Raw genomic sequence first — 13,607 nt, 5'->3', positions numbered from 1 at the left:
AAGAAATGCATATATAATTAGTCATTGTCAAGGTATGTGGGGATGCCCAGCATTGATACATCCTTGTCTCTTCTGTAAGATATTCTAGAAAGTTGTAAATCTCTATCACGGAGAAAAAATTTCGCCCTGGGTGGCCCAAGATTTAGGCTTTTTCTTATTTCGTCATGAAATTCCTGTGGAATTCTAGTTTCTTAGGCTTCATTGGTCAAATTCTTTAATAGCCAATATAATAAACAAAAGATCTTGATCCATGACAGTTCTAGTATATTAGTTTTTCTAACTTATTTTATAGATGAAATTAAAAACTATGTTTGTAACATAATATTCAAATCGATTATTTAACTATGTCACTTGACATATATTTGCTGCTGACCAAATTAAATATTTGATGCTTTTCATACACTTATGAATTAAAAGGACTTCCAGCTAATAGAAACTAACCCTCTTCTTATCCTTCTCTCTGCTGAGCACAAGTGAAAGTCCCATACACTGCCAAAACTGTAACAGAATAGTCATAGATATTAGAGGAAAAATTAAAAGGACAAGTTTATAAAGAAGGAACTGTGTCTTATCAGAAAGAAACAGCCTTTCCTTAGCTGAGCACTGCTTTGCAAAATAAAGCAAGCACTGCCAAACTGACTCTTCCTCCTTCTGTCTATCTTCCAATTCACCTGCCAAACTAATCCTTCTCACCTGGTGTAAAACATCTCCTTTTTGCCCATTTGCATGTCAATAAGAACACTGGACATTGTTGGGACTGGAAAATATACTTTAAAGAAAAGAGAGAGTCTCTGCTCTTCAAGGAACTCAACAGAATGACAAATGACTTCTACAAATATGGGAAATTTCAACCCATCATGCCATAAAAATATTCAGATATGGATAAAACATTCCAGTAAGACATATAGTGTATCCCATTTTCCCAAGCTTGGGTATGTATAAAAAGAACTTTGCCAGTCTCTGTGTCCCAGTTTGTTTCCATAAGGAACACTAGTACTAGGACATTCAGGCTTCAGATAACAGAAAGAAGCCTGTAAATACAAAGTATAAATTGCTCATCAAAGGAGGTAAGAGATAGTTTTTATCTGGAGCTAATTACAAGTGGCCATGACCTGAGAAGATAGAGTTAAATCCCAAATCCCACTTTTAAATATAACAGTTTGAGGAAGTTTTTTATATGAACAAAATAAAGAATGTATTAAGTCAAGGCATTTTTCAAATATATTCGTGGTAACCTCAATCAGATCTATTACAGAAAGGGAGGAGAACTCACATCTTCAGTCTCAGATACTGTCTGATAGCTTTATTGTCCCTTTGGTTGGTGGACACTAGGGTATGCTATATTAATACATTTCAAAAATGTTTACATAATATTTACTAGGATATTTGATTAGACACTATGATGGGAAAGTAATGGGAAAAATGGGATTAGAGATGAATATTAGTTTTAAATAAGGTCAAGACTTGAAACATTTTAATGTCTCTAAGTTTTAATCAGTTTTCAGAAGTTTCAGCTTAAAGGCTAGATTGTATTCGTTCTCACCACCAAAGAGAGCTCAAAACATTGGTAATAGAAAGATTGACTGGATAAGATCTAGTATACTCAAAGAACAAGTCTTATATATGAATGAATGTTCAGTGAAACTACTAAACTGGACCACTCCATGGACAGAAAGAAAAGTTTATAGGAATAAACTTCCAATCTATTTTAGAGAATAAATGACAGCAGCTTAGCAGGAAAGCAAGCAGGTTTTACATGATAGTCAGCAGGGTAAGGAGTCTTTGAAATGATACAGACTGGCAATTGGACAACCTACACAGCTAGCCCCACATGGTAATGATGGGGCTGTGAGATAACCAAGTGCCAACAAAACATGCCATCATTAGCTGCCCAGGAATGATACAGTTTTGCCCCTGTCACATTTCCACTTGCCTATGCATGATGGTCCCTATAAAAGAGCCACATTATTCTTCCTTCCTCTTCTTTCCTCCCTTCCCAAGAGGCATCCTCTGTGTCACCCTTGCCCCTTTCTCTGAATAAACCTCACAGATGAGCCCTGTTGCACGGTGTGATTTTTATCTAAAGCCACCTCCTAACTCCACCCCAAGATGTTTGGATTAATTAGGAACTAAAGGTCCTTGCTTGAGGTAGTTGAACACAGCAATGCAATGACTGTTCTTAATCCACTTCATAGGGTTTCTGAGGAATGCTGAGTTCAGGTTTTTATTTACCTGCAATCCTGTTTACCTAGTCAGAGTCCAGGAGAAGCTGAGTGCAGACTGTCATTTAGGACATTGCCAGCATCATTGCCATTTTTGGGACATTCTTTGGTCCTAACATTCAGCACCTACTGTATATAGCCAGCAAAGTATATTACATATATTATAACTTCTAGACACCAAACAAAACAAGAGATCACTCTGATGAACTGATTATGCCCCCATACTAAGCAGGAGTCTCACCAAGAGCAGTCCTTTCCTCACTATGTTGTTGGTTTAACTGAGAATACTCCCCATGGGATCATATATTTGAATGCTGGGTGGTAGTTGATATGATTGATTTGGGGAAGTATTAGGCAGTATATGGCCTTGTGGAAGAATGACTGAAGGTGGGCTTTGTTATTTCCAAAGTGCAAGCCATTCCCAGTTAGCTGTCTCACTCTCTGCATTCTGCCTGTGGATCAGATGTAAGCTCTGAGCTTCTGCACCAGTTCCATGCCTGCTTCTGTCATCCTCCCCAACATGAAGATCGTGAACAAACCTGAAATAGTAAGCAGGACCTCAGTTAAATGGTTTTTATTCTGTTGTTGCTGTAGATTTTGTTTCTGTTTTCTCTAAGTTGCCTTGGTCTTTGCATCTCTTCATAGCAATAAAGACATAACTAAGGCAATCATCACCACTGTCGTCATCATCATCGTCACTGTGACACACCACTTTGCCAAGCAAAGAAATAGTGAGAGGAAAATTGATATGTGAGTTGATTTGAATGAGAATGGCCTTCATGTGCTCATTTATTTGAACATTAATAACCTGAGTGTCTAATTGCTTATGAAGAATTGGGAGGTTTAGACTTATTGGACTAGGTGAGGCTTTGTTAAAGGCTTTCTGGCCTTGTTAGAATAGGTATGCTTTTGATGTCATCGTTTGGAGGCTAATTATGGGATGGATCCCTGGATATGGCAGTCTCTAGATGGTCCATCCTTTTGTCTCAGCTCCAAACTTTGTCTCTGTATTCCTTCCATGGGTGATTGTTTCCAATTCTAAGAAGAGGCAAAGTGTCTATCCACACTTTGGTCTTTGTTCTTCAGTTTCATGTGCTTTGCTTTTGAAAGTGGGCTTTGAGGTTCCAGAAACCTATGTCAAGTTGAGGCTCTCTCTGTTAATTTCTATTTCTCTCTGTATCCTGTCTCTGTCTATCTGTCTGTCTGTCTGTCTGACTGTCTGTCTCTCTCTCCATCTCTGTCGCTCTCTTTCTTTCTGTCTCTCTCTCTCTCTCTCTCTCTCTCTCTCTCTCTCTCTCTCTCTCTCTCTCTCTCACTCTTGCTCTCTGTTTCCTGTAGATCTAGATGTAAAGCTCACAGCCATATTTTCAACATAATGCTTGACTGCTATCATACCATGATAATAATGCACAGTCTCTCTTAAACTGTAAGCAATTGTCAATTAAATGTTTTCTTCTATGAGTTACTTTGGTCATGTTGTCTCTTCAAAGCATTCGAACAGTAACTAAGACAATATGTAACATGGACAAAGGAAATTCCCACTCCAAAATCAAACTACTGTTCAAAGCAGTTTGTGTTCAACAGAGGAAATCCCCAAACAATTTCCCAGGCTAGTAAACATTTTTCTACAATGTGGTTTGGAAACTGCTCTCCCCTAACAGATACCAAACAATCTGAGTAGATCAACTAACACCAAATAAACAAAGCTCATAAAATTAAATTGTCACTGGTACAAGAAGTACCCACACAAGAGGCTAGGCACTGTGTATTTGTTGCTTTTCTATTGGTGTAATACAACATCATAACTAAAAGTGATTTAAGGAGGAAATAGGTTATTCTGGAATTTGGATACAGAAGAATCTATATTTCATGGCAGAAATGGAGTGAAACATGGCAGCAGGAGCAGAAAGCTGAGAGATCACATCTTAAACAGCAACATGAAACAAAATCAATTGTCAGCAAGACAACCCCTCCCTCTCTCTCTCTCCTCTTTGCTTGTAAATCAAAATGTAACTCTCTCAGATCTGTCTTCAGCATCATTCTTGCCTGCTAAATTTAACACACTGCTCATCTGGACATTTGCTTTTCTCCAGAAAGGCTCTACTTGACAAAAGGCCTTCCACAAACAGGGACCAAGTTTTCAAATACATGATCCTACATGGGTCATTTCTCATTCAAATCTCTGTGAAATCTGATTGGAAATCCTTTTACTCCATACGAAGGGGATGCTTAGTCCATAAACATGTGAAAAGTGTTCAACTTTTTGAACTTTTTGTGAACACTAGGTAAATGACAATGAAGACCACTACAAAATATCCCTATATAACTATCAGATGAATTTAAATGACATACTGTAACACCATTCTCGAAAGTTAGGCTGCAGAGTATCAGGATCATGTATACATTTGTTGATGAGAATGTAAAAGTTATAACCACTCTGGAAAATAGCTTGGCAGTGTATTATAAAACTAAACATGGAACAGGCATACAACATAGCCATTACACTTCTGGGCATTACTACTGGGAAATTAAAATTTACATTCATGGCGAGAAAAACCTGTACATGCATAGTATAGCCATTCATTTATGCTAGCTAAAATATCTTATTAGGAACTAGTTTTAAAAATCTAAACAATCTGGTACATCGTTCTCATTAGAATAGTACTCTCAAAACAGAGCTACACTTAAGCCTTTGGAGTAAAAAATAAAGTAAAAAGAGTTCAACAATAGAATATAATGAGTGGTATGATTCCTATAATGCTATTAACAGGAGAAACTTTTAGAAGTGGAGAAGAAATTGGTACTTTGTAGGAGTTAAAGACAGATGAAAAGGAACTGAATATAACTATAAAGGATGACAACAAAGATCTTTGTATGAATGTAAATATCCTGTATCTTGATGCCATGGTCTGTGCAAGGTTTTTGGGTTAGGAGTCAACCTGGACACTGGGGTGGATTATCTTTAGGTGTAACAAACAAATTGCCATAATCTTCAGGATATTTAGTTTTTAAATTAAAAACTGAAAGATTCAAGTTTAGTTTCCAATAAAATCAGTCCCTGGTACGATTAGAAAACAATTTTCATTGTCCATTTAATTTCTTCCCCTAAATATTTATGACCTAAGGAAAGCTGATATTTTCGTCCCTAGCATGTAACTACCTTCTCCCCTCTCATTTACAAGCTTCCTGCTTACCTTTCAAAACCCACTTTCAGAGAACCACTTTTGGACTCTTTCTTTCTGAGCTTTCATTTTTATGATGCATACACTTTATGTTTTATTTCTTCCCATATGTCCCAGGATAAACAGTAAGATTCTAAAAGAACATGATTAACCCTTTCCTTTGAATATCAAGTGCCCAGCACAATGGCTAGTACCATAATGTTGATGGCTGGAACCCAATAATGAACAAGCTAAATGACAGAATTTACATGTAGATAGTCAGGTAACTGGATAGATGAAAGCCAATTTAATGCAATTCAAACTGAATTTCTACAGATATATTTGTCACTGCCAAAAAAAGTCACCTGAATTGCATTTGCTATCACAAATAATACATCAAATATTCATTAAAAATATATCTCAAAAAGTTAAAATGCATTTTGAAATATATTGAAATTTCCATGAAAGTAAGAACTTTATGAATTTTGATCTATCAAACGTGCTGTAAGATCTCTTTCTAATTGTATATGAACAAACACTGTACTATATAGGTCACTCTTAATAATATTCATAGATTAATGAGTAATGAATATTTTAAAAATTTAAAATTTTGTGCATCAAATTCAACTCAAGCAGAAATAGTCAGAAGCATTAAATTAGGAATGAACTGGTATTAATAATTTCTGCTTGTTACTATAAATTTGTTGAATATATTTTTTCTACTTAGACACTAAAGATCACTTTTGTTTTGAAACAAAACTTATCTAAGTTTCTTGAAAAGTCTGTTGAAACATTTCATATAATAAACATTTCATATTTTTCACATTTTAACTTGAGAAAATGCTGCTGTATTTTTTCATGAAAGTAATATCAAAGGAAAATGCCCAAAATATTTGAAAATACATTGGTATGTAAATGTTAATTTAATATCACTATATTTGTATATAATATTACATATTTATATTTAATAAGTATTATGAAACATAAATAATAATGGGTGTTTCTTTTCCCATACAAAAAGTTCAAAATTTGTGCTTAGGAATAAAAGGAAATATTTGTAATTAGCATTTGCATCTTCTTTCATGATGCAAATGATGAAGTAATTCGTAAGTTATATTGTACAGATCTTTATATTCTCAGGAAAAGAGAAGGTAACTTGAACTATACTGGAAATGAAAATGATAGACTGATATGTTCTGATTATGAGGTTCTTAAATTAGTATATAGAAACAAAACAAAATTAATAGGAAAACATACAATTTGTTTTGATCAGACATCTGTAAAAATAATTTCTTGCTCATGCATTCAATGTATCTACAAAGATGAGTTTTAGACCACTTATGAAGTTCAATCATCCTATGCCCTAAAATGCAGAACTGATCATGAAGACTAATTTTAAACATAATTTATAAATTATAAATTCTGAATCATAATTCAAAGAAAATTATCTAGTTAGAAGAATCCATAGTTCATTTAAAATAATCCTTTATTTTTAAAATTTATTTAATCTCTTTTTCCAATCCAGATTTTATTCTCCTCCTTGTCCACCCTCTGACTGTTCCACATCCCATATCCACCACCACCCCAGTCTCCACAAGGATATCCCCACCTGCAAGCCCCCAGCCCTCACCCCACCAAACCTCCCCACCCTTGGGACCTCCGGTCTCTTGGGGGTTAGGTGCATCTTTTCTGACTGAGTCCAAACCAGGCAGTCCTCTGTTGTATGGGGGCCTCAGCTGGTGTATGCTGCTTGGTTGGTGGCTCAGTGTCTGAGAGATCTCAGGGGTCCAGATTAGTTGAGACTGCTAGACCTCCTAGAGGGTCATCTCCCTCCTCAGCTTCTTCCTTCTTTTCCCTAATTCAAACACAGTAGTCAACAGCTTCTGTCAATTGGTTGGGTTTAAATATCTGCATCTGACTCTTTCAGTTGCTTGTTGCATCTTTCAGAGGGCAGTCATGATAGGCCCCTTTTTGTGAGCACTTTATAGCCTCAGTAATAGTGTCAGGCCTAGGGCCTCCTCTTGAGCTGGATCCCACTTTGGGCCTGTCCCTGGACCTTCTCCTCAGGCTCCTGTCCATATCCATCCCTGTATTTCTTTCAGACAGGAACAATTATGGGTTAGAGTTTTGGACTGTGGGATGACAACCCCATCCCTCCCTTGATATCCTGTCTTCCTGCTAGAGGTGGGCTCTGCAAGTTCCCTCTCCCAACTGGAGGGCATTTTATCTAAGGTCCCCTCCCTTTGTGTCCCTAGAGTCTCTCACCTCTCAGGCATCTGGTGCATTCTGGAGGGTCCCCCCAACTTCTACCTAGTGAGGTTGCCTGTTTCCATTCTTTCTGCTAGCCCTCAGGGATTCAGTCCTCTTCTCCCCACAAAATACTTGATCAAGTTCCTTTCTTTCCCTCCCTGTCTCCTTTCCCACCCAGGTCACTCACTCCCTCCCTCTTCCTGTGATTGCTTCCTTCTGTCTCCCAGTGGAATTAGGACGTCCTCACTTGGGCCCTTCAGCTTGTTAACATTTTTGAGTTCTATGAATTATATCCTGGGTATTCTGTACATGTTATTGTATAATATCTACTTATTAGTGAATATATACAATGCATATTCTTTTGAGTCTGAGTTACCTCACTCAAAATAATATTTCAATAGTAAATTAATATAGAAAAAGCAGCATCTTTAATAGTAGCTAACCATGGTATTTATTGATATATATCTGCCTTATTTTTAAAAAGAATCTCCTTACTTCACATGAATATGAATATATTAAATTATTATTTCTTATTTATAAAATATGTATTACATATTGAAAATTAAATCTGACTCTGGAATAACCAAGATGATTAGTACTCAAGTTTACTGTCAAGAAAATCATAGGTTTAAAAAGACACAAAAGTATAAAGATAACATTTATTTGCTTAACGAAAATAAGAACTTGGTATTTTTATATTAATAAATATTAAATTTATACACACACACACATATATATATAATTTTCTTAGGAGCTGGATTCTGGGATTAATTTATGAAGTTAAAAAATGTACCCACTTTGAGATAACTTGTTCTAACTAAGAGGATAGGAAAACATAGCAATGGTACACATTGAAGAAGTGTTCATTTGTAAATCTGACTGATCATCCTCTTATTTTTTTAACAGTGTACTCAATAGTTTTAACACATAGAAGTAATGATATTTTATCTGAAATCAAGTAAAAATTAATTCTAGAGAACTTTACATTTTTTTCTACCTGAGCATTTTTATGCAGATAACCAATGGCATTATTTCTCCAAGTACAAGGCACACCTTACCATGCAAATATTGCATACCAGAAAATAAACATTTAAAGCATTGCTTTTCATTTTCTCATATTTTTCCTCTTACCAGGAGAAAATAATTTTCTTAGTCATCATTTTCTATAAATTCCAGCTGAAATTCTTCCATACTCACTCAAAGGTAGCAGACATACAGTCTTTTTGACTACCTGACTATGAACTAACTTGCATGTAGCACTGTGGGTAACAATTTAGTCTCCAGACAGTTTCCTTGAAGAGGCAATTTGTTTAGGGTTCTGTATATAGCGTTATGCAGTGGCCTAACATTAAGTCTCTCTGGTTAAAATTTGTAAGAGCCAAGAATAGCATTTCAAGACTTCATGGAGTTTTTTCAATCTATGCAGCAAAAGGAAAAAAAAAAAAGAAAAAGAAATGGTGCAAAATAAAAGTTGGCAAGTGATTCAACATAAAATCTATTTAATAGCCAGACTTTCTCTAAACATAAACCTGTGGTGTGAAAGAATACAACAGCATAAAACTAAAATAAATTAAGTATTTGAAAGAAATTGGTTCTATTGAATTTACTTAGGTCATTTTTAGAGTTGTTGGTGCAATAGTTTAGTTTTGAACATTTTTTAGGAATTAACTCATGACTTTTGTATAAAATTACCCAAAATTTCATGGGAAAAGAAACTTAAATTTTATGGTCAATAACTTTGAAGGACTAAAAAAATAGCAGATCACTTGATCAACATTGTAAATTATTTAAAGCTCTAGCAATATTTCTTTAAGCATATATATTATATAAAAATTTTATGATCAACTATTAATATATTATAAGTATGTCATGTGTTTTATACATATAAGAAAGTAGTCACAAATAACTCTATAATATCTGACCCTGAAAATGCAGTATTTTCAATAAAATTTGTTTAGTATATTCTGACCTCATATTTTAAATTTTTGAATGTTACAGTATTCATTGAGTTCTAAGAAATAATGTTTTCTTAATTTATGTGATCTATAGCTGAATAATTTAATTATTATTTTTGTAAGGTAGTATTTTTCATGCTTGATATCTGCTATTGATATGTGTGTTACTGTTATTTGTTTTTGAGATAGTCTCATTAGTTTGCCCAAGATGTCCTCAAATTCACAGAGAAATACCTCCTTCTGTCCTCCTAATACTGAGATCAAAAGTGTGTACCACCACCCCTGGTCTGCAACTGATATATAATTGTTCTTATAACCATAATATATTTTTAAATTTTTTGCAACTTTAATACAAAGTATTTTTAATTTTAGGGCTCTAAAGAATCGAAATTTCTTAAACATAATCCTCTCTTTAAAGATGAATTTGAAATCAAGAAAAACTTAAATATTCCCCAATTTTTATTTATATAATTAATAGCAGAGTAAAAAAATTAAAAATCTATGTTTATTTAATTCCTATTTATCAATTTAGTTCCCTATTATAATTGGCTTCCTATAAAAAGAATTTAAAATGTAAATAAGAGTATTCAGCTGTTAGGCATATCTTTTGCCTATGTTGCTTTTCTGGTAATTTTGATAACTACAAATTTAATTTTATTTTTCTTAGCCTTACTGTTTTTAGGCTTTAAAAGATTTTCAAAGTAAAAATCATTTTTCAATAGTAATTACCAAAATTATACTATATTTATTAATTGCTCTCTATTTGTAGTTTATTAATTGTTGAGATCTTTCATCAGTATTTATGTATGTGTACAAGTTTATGAGATTATGCATAGCCTGTGCATGTAGAAATCCAAAGATGAGTCATTCAAAATTGTTACCCACCAAGAACATGCCATAATTCAAACAGCAGGGCAAAACTACTAAAATAGCTAGTATAATGCAAAGTAGATAAAACAAAACGAAACAAAATCTGAAAATAGGGAAAGGGCATTTTATTTATTCAATAATGTGGTCAAAACAATTCCAATCCTTGTTTGTAAACCTACTGATGTTCAAAGAAGAAATTATTAGAATGAATTTTTATGTTCATCCTTTTTGTTCCACAATTTTCCTTGCTCTTGGGGAAAAGGACTAGCTTCTTCCAAATATCTTGAGAACACCCCGTAGTAGATATTTCTTTCATTGAAAATGACGTAAAAATATTTAAGGTACACTTGGAAGACCCATCACAAAGTTAATGTCTAGATGGGTATAGTTTGTTTTCTTACTAAGGAATTTTTTTTTCTCTACAAAATCCACGGCCAGCAGAAGAATGTTCCAAATGAGGGAAGAAGAAAAGCTATTTAAACATGACTTAGTTAGCCATGTTGGTTCAAACCTCTAGAGTCTGACACTGAACAGTTTAGGGTATGACACCTGCCACTCTAGAAAAGCTGTAGTCATTTTGTTCAATGCATGCTAGCTATTTCATTATTTTTTCCTGTAGTATGCCTGCCAGTAATTGACTCAGGTAAGTGACTTGGCCCAAGGACATGCTGACCACGTAAGCTGTTTTGTTCTGTATGGTTTGAATGTTCTGTGTGGTGTTTTCTAATCTTAGAAATTCCTCAAAGCTTTATTTAGGATCCATGAAATCAAAGATCAATATGAACTGTTTTGTTTAAAATATCTTGAATCAGAGCTGAAAGGTGGGTAGCCCTTCCTGCACCTACATATGAGTTCACTATGGTTTTTTGTTTTGTTTTGTTTTTTGTTTGTTTGTTTTGTTGTTGTTGTTGTTGTAGTTGTTGTTGTTGTTGTTTTGTGGCTGACACTGAAGATTGCTACTAATAAGTTAAAAATTTATGATTATAATACACATGAACTGGCATTTAAATGTTCTGAAATTCCTCTGTTCACCACTCATCCACCACCCACCTTACTTTACTCAGGACAAATCAGCTTAAAGGTTAGCTGATAATACTTTGTCTAGTAAGCCAACGCTCCATCCTTGCCCTTTAAATTTTTAAGCCTTGTTTTTCTTATAAAAAGTCTACCCTGAGAACACACTAGGCCTGCAGTCATTTTTATGGTCCTGGATGTTCAGAGTGCATTCAAAAAACTACTCTTTCTTAACTGAGATTGGTGTACCTATGGTTTATGTGGCAATTTCCTGAACCCTAACAATTATAGACATATTTTAGTAAAGTAAGTACAATTTGGAAAAAAAAAATCCCCCAGTATAATACAATCCCCTGTGCACAAGGAGACCTAATTACATCAAAATTCTTTTCAGTGTTCATGATACTTCCTCCATGAAAATGGGTTCTAGAGATATATCACATGTATAATCTATAGGGCCTAGTAAAGGAACTAGTGTGGTCTAGGTTATGCAGATAGTGTAGAGATCATTTGGGCTATTAGCCACCTTTGGTCTTAGTTGTGGGAGATTGGGATAGTGCCTGGCCATGCTGATAACGGAAAGGTCACTGAGGCTATTTGTCACCTCCTGTTCTGCTTGTGGAGCTTGGAATAGCCTGGCCCTAGAGATAGGCAAAAATAAGCAAGCTATTAACCATCTCCTTTTGTGGAAATGCAGGTTAAATATTGCTCTCAGAAAGAGATAATCCTAAATATTTAACATTCCTGGTTTCCCTAATGCTTATCTGTGAGTACAAGGGCCTTTATGCTCATAAGATTGTAGGGATGAAAATGGCTTTAAAGATATGATCCTTTAGCTCTACTTCCAAAATAGGGCCATTGTAGGTATGTACCACTATAATAAGGTTGATTTTAAAATGCTTTCAAAATGTATTTAGTTACTACCTCAAAATTGATTGAATAATAAATGAATTGGATAATATAGAGAATGACTATATTTCTTCCTAGACTGAGGGAATAACTTACTCATAAGAAAATTTAACCAACATTTGGAGGCTAGTGAAACTTATAAATGTTTGTAATTATGTTATATGCCTGCATTTCACCACAATGTTCTGCTTTTGTTTTATAGAATACTGATGATTAAAATCAATAAATGTAGCTCTATTTTTTCACTGTAAATCTATAGCCCAAATTGGTATCCAGCTCAGGAGGAGGCCCCAAAGCCTGACACTACTACTAATACTTTGGTGTGTTTACAAACATGGGTCTATCATGACTGCCCAATGAATAACTGAGGCAGAGGCAGATATTTACACCCAACCAATGGACAAAAGCTGGTGATCCCTGAGGTTCTATTAGGAAAAAGCTGGAAGAAGTGTGGGTTCAATATATGGAAATCCATCAACTTAATCCACGATATAAACAAATTCAAAGGAAAAAAATGATCATCTCATTAGATGCTGAAAAAGACTTTAACAAAATACAGCACCCCTTCATGTTAAAAGTATTGGAAAGATCAGGAATTCAAGGCCTATACCTTAACATAATCAAAGCAATGTACAGTAAACCAGCAGCCAACATCAAACTAAATAGAGAGAAACTCGAAGCAATCCCATTAAAATCAGAGACAAGGAAAGGTTGCCTACTCTCACCCTATCTATTCACTCTACTACTCAAAGTTCTAGCAAGACCAATTAGGCAACCAAAGGAGGTCAAAATGATTAAAATTAGAAATTAACAAATTAAGATATAACTATTTGTTGATGGTATGATAGTAAATATAAGTGACCAAAAGAAAAAAAAATCTACAAGAAAACTACAGCTGATAAACAACATCATCAAAGTGGCTGGATATAAAATAATTCAAACAAATCAGTAGATTTCCTCTACTAAAAGGATACAGGGAATGAGAAAGAAATTAGAGAAATGATACTCTTCACAGCAGTCACAAATAATATAAAATATCTTGGTGTGACTCTAAACAAGCAAGTGAAAAATTGGTATGACAAGAACTTCAAGTCTCTGAAGAAAAAAATGAAAGATCTCAGAAGATGGAAAGATCTCCCATGCTCATGGATCAGCAGGATTGACATAGTAATAGTGGCTATCTTACCAAAAGCAATCTACAGATTCAATGCAATCTCCATCAAAAT

This window comes from Mus musculus, chromosome X (genome assembly GCF_000001635.26).
Source record: "Mus musculus strain C57BL/6J chromosome X, GRCm38.p6 C57BL/6J".
In the NCBI taxonomy this organism is placed as follows: Eukaryota; Metazoa; Chordata; class Mammalia; order Rodentia; family Muridae; genus Mus; species Mus musculus.
This window is presented reverse-complemented; position numbering follows the sequence as displayed.